Here is a 9243-nt window from a genome sequence, read left to right on the forward strand (position 1 = left end):
TGAGAAAAGGGAAGCACACGAGGGAATATTTCAAACATTCGTCTCCTCATCAATTACACTAGAACTCTGACATCTGTTCACTCTGTGACAGTATGAGAGCCTCCCCAGAGACACAGCCCCCCTGCCACCCCAGGGGGCTAAGTGCCTGGCTTCCCTCCGCCCCACCTCTTTCCTGCTCAGGTGACTCAGCCAGGGGTGCCTTGAGATCCAACGGAATGGATTTGCACACTCAGGCCCTCGCTCCAAGAATGTTCACGGCCGCTGAAACCCATCCAAAGAAAACTGTTAAAATTCCACCCTCGATCCAGCAGTTCTGAACATTGGTCTGTGTGTTCGTTTCCTAAAAGCCAAGCCAGTGAGACGCGACGTGGATCAGTAAAGGCTGGCTTTGCTGAGCCGACCTCAGCGATTTCCTTGCGGGCCTTTCTGCGATCAGCCCAGCTACGCCGTCAGTAAGTCTGACGCCCACTAAAACTAAGAGGTCAACCACCTCGGCAGCAGGACTGTCTCAGTTTGCAGAGGGGCTACTTCTTGTCTAGAAAAATCCAGGGGCTGTAGTGAAAGGGGTTTGGGTTGCTTTCCATCTGGAATTTATTTTTGTTTTTAAATTATTTTTAGACATAGTTAATGTTTGAATAGGTAATACTTGCACATGGTGTCAAAGGGTGTGAGAAGGCAGACCTATGAGAGGGTTTCCTACCGCCCCGTCTTAACAGGCCTCCACGCTTAGTAGATGGTTTTAGACATCATCCTCTGTCTAATAATATTCAAAGATTATGACGCAAACACAAGCAAATGTATACATCCTTCTCACACCAAAGGCAGCATATTATAGACTCTATCCTGTACTCTCCTTTTTAATTTAACACTCTTTCTTGGAACTGTCTCCATCAGTACATAAAAGGCCCACAATTTGTTGCATTTCATTGTATATAGGGATGTCCTACAGTTATTTAACCAGTCATCTCTTAGGGGACAAATGTATAGCTGTCAACAGTTTGCTGTTACAAAATTATCCAACTTTGTTCTTAGAGCCCTCATGGGCCACAGTGTTTCATCAATGTTTTTTGCTGATGATACAAACTTTTAAATTTTTGCTTACTGATCCTTTGCCATCTCTCAGGCCAAAGATAGCCTCCTACATGTTCTTCTATCGAATTTATGGTCTTACCTTTTAACTTGAGTCCAGTTGGAGTCAAAGTTGATAATGAAGTTACTTCTACATTGCAAAATAAGCAGTGCAGGAGCCAACATGTAAGAGCCAGGCGTTTCCTTGCAATGGCCAGGGGGGTCCCCGTCCTAAGCCTCTACCTCCGGGGCCGGCTCTGCAGGTACGTTCCGAAGTCCAGTGGCTGAAGGCATTAGGGAGGGTCCTTCTAATGGAGCTGTTCAATTCGGAGCCCCTGGGAGAACACCTGCACCTTCCTCCCCAGGACAGACCTCACTGAGCCCCAGTATGCTGGGGTCATCTCGGTTCATAGTTTCCAAGAAAACCCAGTTTGTGTTTCCCATGCGGAAGGAACAGGTGTCATCAGAGTAGTACCCGAAATAACCTTCATATTCCACTCACTGGTGCCTGCCGTCTTCCAGCGACTGCTGTAAGCACTTAGCACACTGTATCCCAGTATCTTGCTTATGGTGTAAGGTCTCCTTGTAGCCTCGATGGAGACACTCCAGGAAGTGTTGCGACGTGGCTGGTGAGACATCAGCAGCCCGGCTCCCGCTGCGAAACAGAGCGTGACAGCTTACACCCAGAGACACCAACGGCAGTGGCCAATCTTCCAGCATCTGCTGCAGGGAACCATTCACGGCTTACACATCTTCTGAGCCCAGCCCTTCGCTTGAGGGGACTGGTAAGAGCGTGAGGGCTTGAAATCCAGCTGGAGCAAATGCAGAACAAAAGTGAGAAATGCTCACTATTAAAGCTGTAACCCAACATGGAACCTAAAAAATAAAAGAGTCAAGCTCACAGGGACAGAGAGTAGAATGGTGGCTGCCAGCGGCTAAGGGGTGGGGGAAAAAGGGGGAGGCTGGAAAAGAGTAGAAACTTAGTTATGAGCAAGGTCTGAGGATCGAATGCATAGCATGGTGACTGTCCTTTAGAATACTGGGTGATAGAATTGAAATCTGCTGCAAGTGCAACTGAAGTGGTCTTACCCACAAAATAAATAAATGTGTGAGGTGCTGGGGATGTGGTAATTAACAGGCCGGTGGGAATCCTTCACGACGTGCACGTATATTAACTCACCACGTCATACACTTTAAACACATTATAATTTTATTTGTCAACTGTACCTCAGTAAAACTAAAAAAATAAAGCTGTATCCAGAGGTAAAGTGGGGCTCTCCCAACCCACAGACCTAGACGATGCGAGCTTGAACCCCCAATTCCACATCAGCCACCTCAGCGTGAGGTCCTCTCCATTCGTTCTGGAGCAGGTCTCCAGCACGCAGACACACAAGCACATGTGAAGAGCCTAGCACAGCAAACGTGTGCACACCTGGGCATGAGCACGCATGGATATCCATACATGCAGGTGTGAACACATGTGTACACGTGTGAGGGACACATACATGCTCACAAAACCACCTCACACAGAGCAGTCATTAGGGTGGCTGGCTTTACTGCAGGCTGGTGGCCAGAGAGAGAAGATGGTCCACGCTGAAGACATGGAAGCTATCTCCAGATACACATAAGTCTTTTCTATTCTTTTTTTAAAGTATGGTTGATTTACAATACTGTGTTAGTTTCAGGTGTACAGCAAAGTGATTTGGTTATAAATACATATGTATATATCTATATTCTTTTTTACCTCTTTTCTATTTTTAGTTTATTATGAGATATTGAACACAGTTCCTTGTGCTATACAGTAGGACCTGGCTGTTTCTCTATTTTATATATAGTGGTTAGTATCTGCTAACCCCAAACTCCCAATTTGTCCCTCTCCACCCCTTTTCCCCCCTGGCAACTGTAAGTTTGTCTTCTATGTCTGTGGGTCTGTTCTGTTTCATAAGTAAGTTCATTTGTATCATTTTTTAAAGATTCTACATATAAGTGATATCATATCATATTTGTCTTTCTCTGTCTGACTGACTTCACTTAGTATAATAATCTCCAGGTTCATCCATGTTGCTGCAAATGGCGTAATTTCGTTCTTCTTTATGGCTGAATTGTATTCCATTGTGTATATATACCTTCTTTATCCATTCATCTATCGATGGACACTTAGGTTGCCTCCATGTCTTGGCTATTGTAACTGTGCTGCTATGAATATTGGGGTGCATGTGTCTTTTCAAATTAGAATTTCCTCCAGATATATGCCCCAGAGTAGGGTTGCTGGATCATATGGTAACTCTATTTTCAGGGGGGTTTTTTGGAGGAGCTTCCATATTGTTCTCCACAATGGCTGTGCCAAACTACATTCCCACCAACAGTGTAGGAGGGTTCCCTTTTCTCCTCTCCAGAATTTGTTACTTGTAGACTTCTTTATGGTGGCCATTCTGGCCACTGTGAGTTGATACCTCAAAGGCTTTTCCATTCTTAATGGTCCTTTCAGCTCCTGTCCCAGCCCACCCACAACCCCCACAGCACCATCACCTCCATCCTCTGACCTCTCTCTCCTCCCCCTCCTTTTTCTTCCTCCTCTTCCTGTCTCTGACAAAGCAGGGGGATCTTTCTCCCATCCCAAGCTTTCATCGTGTTTTCCGAATATTATGAAGATTTCCTCCTTGAGAAGAATTTTGCTTTCAGTTGTTCAGATAATCAATTTTGTAAATTTTTTTATATAAACAAAATATAAATCTCTTTAAGAAGAAATGTATAATTGCAAGAAATTCTCTCCTAGGCTATCCTCCCCATGTGGATTCTTGAACGAGGCTCTTTGTCACCTGCCACAGAAAGCCGGGCACCTCCTAGCTATTTCAGCCCTTGTGTTTTTTCAGGATCAGAACCAACGCCAGGACCCCCAGGAGTCATGTTAGGCCAGGTTGTTTGCACCACTTTGTCCAAGAGATTCTGAAAGAATAACACTGAGCGTCCTTAATGAACAGATAGGCAATTCACAGAGGTGACATAAATGTTTTTAATTCCCCAGGGTATTTTCTTACTGACCACTTTCTCCACTCCTAGTTTAATTGCCCATGAAGTCCATTACTCTAGAATGGGAGTTAGAAAAGCCTGTGGAAATGACAGTAAGTTTGGAACCCCCAGTGGCCAATGGCTCAAGATATCTGCAATTCACATGGCCTTCCAGGAGTGAAGGGGAGCCTATAACATTAAGCACTGAACAAAAGTCGCCACAGTCAAGGGCAAAGGGTGGTCCTTCCGAGGAAGAAAAGAAGTGAAGCTTATCTTCACTTAAACTAGGTTCATCATGGGTTGTTTCAACTTTCTGATGGCTCAAGTGTCAGTATTATTTATTTTATAGCTTAAAAGGGTGACATAAATTCCCTAGTTTCACATTTTGCCCTGCTGGAATCCAAATTATCAAAATCGCAAAGGACTTTCTAGTCTCTTCCCACATGTTCATCCACTAAGTTGATAATTAGGGCATCAGAACATGGTACCACGCTTGGAATCCTCAAAGCGGTGACTGCACCAAGCACACAAAAATGCAGGCTCAACAGAAATGCTAAAGCCAAGGATTTTTGGAATGATGAATGACAGCTGTTCAGACATTTGCAGAAGCAACTTTGAGATTATCTGTAAGATCTGTCATCAGCATTTCTCCAAGCAGACACACAAATGGCCAAAAGACACATTACAAGATGCTCAACATCGCTAATTATTAGAGAAATGCAAATTGAAACTACGAGATACCACCTCACACCAGTCAGAATGGCCATCATTAAAAAGTCTACAAATAACAAATGCTGGAGAGGGTGTGAAGAAAAGGGAACCCTCCTATACTGTTGGTGGGAATGTAGTTTTGTGCAACTGCTATGGAAAATAGCATGGTGGTTCCTTAAAAAACTGAAAAAGACTTACCCTATGATCTATCAATCTCACTCATGGGCATATATCTGGATGAAATTCTAATTTAAAAGATACATGCATCCCAATGTCCATTGCAGCACTATTTACAATAGCCAAGACAAGGAAACAGCGTAAGTGACCACTGACAGATGATTGGATAAAGAAGATGTGGTATATATACACAGTGGAATACTACTCAGCCATAAAGAAGAATGAAATCATGCCATTTGCAGCAACACAGATAGACCTAGAGATTATCATACTATGTGAAATAAGTCAGAAAGAGGAAGACAAGTACCATATGAGATCACTTTTACACGGAATCTAAAAAATAGTACAAATGAACTTATTTATGAAACAGAAACAGACTCACAGACGTAGAAAACAGACTTATGGTTACCAAAGGGGAAAGCGGTAGGGGAAGGATAAAGTAGGAATTTGGGATTGGCAGATAAAAACTACTACACATAAACTAGATAAAGAAGTAGTGGGCCCCTGCTATATAGCACAGGGAACTATACTCAGTAAACCATAATAAGCCTGTAATAAACCATAATGGGAAAGAATATGAAAAAGGATACACATGTGTCTCTACAAACAAGTCACTTTTCTGTACACCAGAAACTAACACTTACTGAAGTAAATCAACTATACTTCAACAACAACAAAAAATACTTGTCATCAGTAAGATCAACTTTGGCAAAGACCCCTCCACATACCATCTCCCCCAGTTCACACAAAAATTGCGGGAACTGGATACTGGAGCAACATTTAAGCGTCTAATTCTCAGCGGTCCTGACACCTTCAGAAGGACTCACTTTAGAATTAGTGTTTGATGTCTAGTTAAATATTGGTTATGTGTGGCTGTACTGAAAGCACTCACCACAGTAAGTAAACACTCAGGCTCTTTTAAAAGCATTTTTCCTTGGAGGAAAGATGCATTTCTCTTGGCTGAGCCTAAGGGAAGAGGTTTGATCCTGTTTGTAAGTTTCCAGGTCCTCAGAGTCCACTGGGGAGTTTAGACAGTAATGACCACTCGTGTGGTCATTAATAGTGGCATGAACCAGTTTCTTCCCAAGAGGATTCTGCGCCAACACCTTACAATGAAAAAAATAAATACAGAAATACATGTTGAATTTAGAAAAGTGTCCCCTTTACCTTGTCCCATGACATATATCCTCCAAGTTACCAACTACTCAATATTTCACAATTCAAGGGCTGGGCAAGGATTGGTTTTTAGGAAAGAAAATGGTCTTAGAGCATATACTACAATTGAATTAGACTCTATTGAGTGTCTATTCTGTGTCAAATGTTATCTTTAACTAGCAACAACCTGCCAACAAGGTACATTAATCCTTTGTTACTTATCAAGCTCAAAAAGATTAAATAACTTGTCCAAGGTCAACCAGCAAAGTGGAAGAACCAAAATTTCAACTTAATTTTGTCTGATCCCAAACTATTAGCCAGTATTAGACGTTCTCAGGCTGCCATAACAAGATAGCACAGACTGGGCAGTTTGAAAAATAGAAATTTATTTTCTCCTAATTTTGGAGGTTGGGAAGAAGTCCACGATCCAGGTGCCACGTGGTGGGTTTCTGTTGAGAGCTCTCTTCCTGGCTTGCAGACAGCGAGCTCTCTGGTGCCTCTTCTTACAAGGACACTAATCTTCTTGCAGAGGGTCCCACTCTTATGATCCTGTTTAACCTTCATTACTCCCCAGGAGCCCCCAGTTCCAATACAGCTACGCCAGTGGTCAGGGCTCCAACATATGAAGTTTGGGAGACATATTCAGACCAAAACTTGGTCTTTCTACCACAGCATGCTGCCTCTCTGCATCAGTGTATCAATTAGAGAATATAATATTAAAATTGTGGCTATTTTCAGTCACGACATTGTGAACTAAGACTCAGGTCTTTCCTGACTTACATATTTTCTACTATTAAATTTCTTCAATCATTAAATCAAGAAGCAAGAACACGAGTTAGTAAGACAGAGTCAATCTTTTTCTCAGCAATGTCCAAGAATTTTTTTGTATCATTGAGTCTCTGTTTTCATCTTCTGTCAGTCTTGGATGTTACAAATATTTTCTCCCAGTGTGACACCTGCATGTCTGCCTTGTCTCCTTTATTGAGCAGAAATTCTTCATTTTAATGTGATCAATAGAATTCTATTGGTGCAGACACATTTGGAAGAACAAAGGACAACTTGGAATTTTGCTCTGCTGGGCTCAAAGATGTCTTTTCCCAGTTCAGAAATCAGCAGAAGTTTTCAGTGCCAGTGTCAGCCATGTCAACTAAATCTGTCCCTCACTCAGAACACTGTAGAATTAAGATATTCCCCAAAGAATATCGAAGCAGAAATCAATGAAAGACAGGAACCATAGAACAATAAAAGTTGCTCCCAGCTGTGAAATGGATTAAAGTCTTCCTTCAGTATCTTGGCTCCCTAGCAGAGCAGAAGTCATTTTCCTCAGTGCATCACACTCACAGGGACTGCACACGACATCGTGCTTTCACAGCTAAGCCTCCAGGGATTCATGGAGCGCCTGGCCTGACAGTCAGGCCCGTGCAGAGGAACGAGGAGGCAGCACTGATATGGATGGCTCCCAGGCTGGAGATGCTTCCGGAGATAACAGGAATCAGACCTGAGTTTTGAAAAATGAACGGCCATAAAGAACAGCTGTTAAGACCACGGGCCTTGGGATCGATTTCAGTTTCCAGCACTTTCCAGCTGCATGACCTTAACTGACACGGGACCAGTGTGAGACTTAGAAGAGAGACATGGAAAGGGCTTGGATCAGCCCGCCACATGGTTCCTCACTCAGAACACATGTTTTCAAATGGGAGAGAGTTTCCTCTTGAGAGCAGAGGTCCCATTGCAAGTTCAGCATCTTAATCTCATGACAGAGAGGTTTGCTCCAACCTCCAGGCTCAGCGGGGAGGACGGAGAGCCCGTCTGAGAAGCTGCAGGATGAGAGAGCGTCTGTCTTGGCGCATCCAGTGCTTCGGAAGGAAGATCTCAGATTCTTCCCAGTGGGCATGGGGAAAGATGCATTTGTATTTCAGGACAAGATGCCGGAAAGAATCGAGGTGTTTCCCACATAACCAGTTCGTCTGGCTCAGCCACAGTAAGAACTCCAAGAGCTTCCAGAAAAACCCTTCCTGGCCGGCACAACAGATGACAAGCTGTTTGGAAGCAACTGGGGAAGCCTCCTAAGGCAGGGTGTTCTGAGAGCCAGAACCCTCTCTGGGCTATGAGATCAGGAGTCTCCAGGCTGACTTGTACTTTGGTTCCAGGTAGCCTCAGGGGACTAAAAAATAGTGACCCTCCTCGCTTTAACAATTCTCCAAGTTATTCTCACATGACTGCAGAGCACTCAAGTGTGAGGTTGCCAGATATAATACAGGACATCCACTCAAACTTGAATTTCAGATAAATCATGATGAATTTTTGAGTGTAAGTACATCCCCCAAATTGCATGCAATATACTAAAAATTAATCACGATTTATCTGAAATTCAATTTCACTGGGCATTCTGTATTTTTAACAGTTTTAATGAGGTATAATTTATATACCATAAAACTCACCCATTTAGAGTATAGTTCAATGGTTTTTTTTTGAATATTCACAGAGTTGTGCAATCATCACCACAATCAATTTTAGGACATTTTTATCACCCCAAAGAGAAACCCCAAACCCATTAGTGGTCACTCTCCATCCCCCACACCCAGCCCCTTTCCCCAGCCCCTGACACCCACTAGTCTACTTTCTGTCTCTACAGATTTGCCTATTCTGGACATTTTGTATAAATGGAATCTTACAATATGAGGCCTTTTAGAACTGGCACACTCCACTTAGCATAATTTTCTTCAAGTTTCATCCATGTTGTAATACGTGTCAATACCTCGTTCTTTTTTATTGCCAAGTAATATTCCATTGTAGGAGTATAATACACTTTAACTATCCAAATATCCAAATAGCTGAAAGACATTGAGCTGTTCCTACTTTTGAGCGATTGTGAATAAAGCTGCAGGGAACATTTGTGTACCCGTTTTTGCATGCATATATACTTTTATTTCTCTTGGGTTTGTACCTAGGAGTGGAATTACTGGGTCATGCGGTAACTATATGTGTAACACTTTGAGAAATTGCCAAACCATTTTCCATCACAGCTAAACTTTTCTTTTATGTTCCCACCAGCAATACACAGGGTTCCAACTGTCCCACATCTCTACTACTCGTTAGTTTCTGGGGTTTTTATCAGAGCCA

Source organism: Vicugna pacos, chromosome 1 (assembly GCF_048564905.1).
Source record: "Vicugna pacos chromosome 1, VicPac4, whole genome shotgun sequence".
NCBI lineage: Eukaryota > Metazoa > Chordata > Mammalia > Artiodactyla > Camelidae > Vicugna > Vicugna pacos.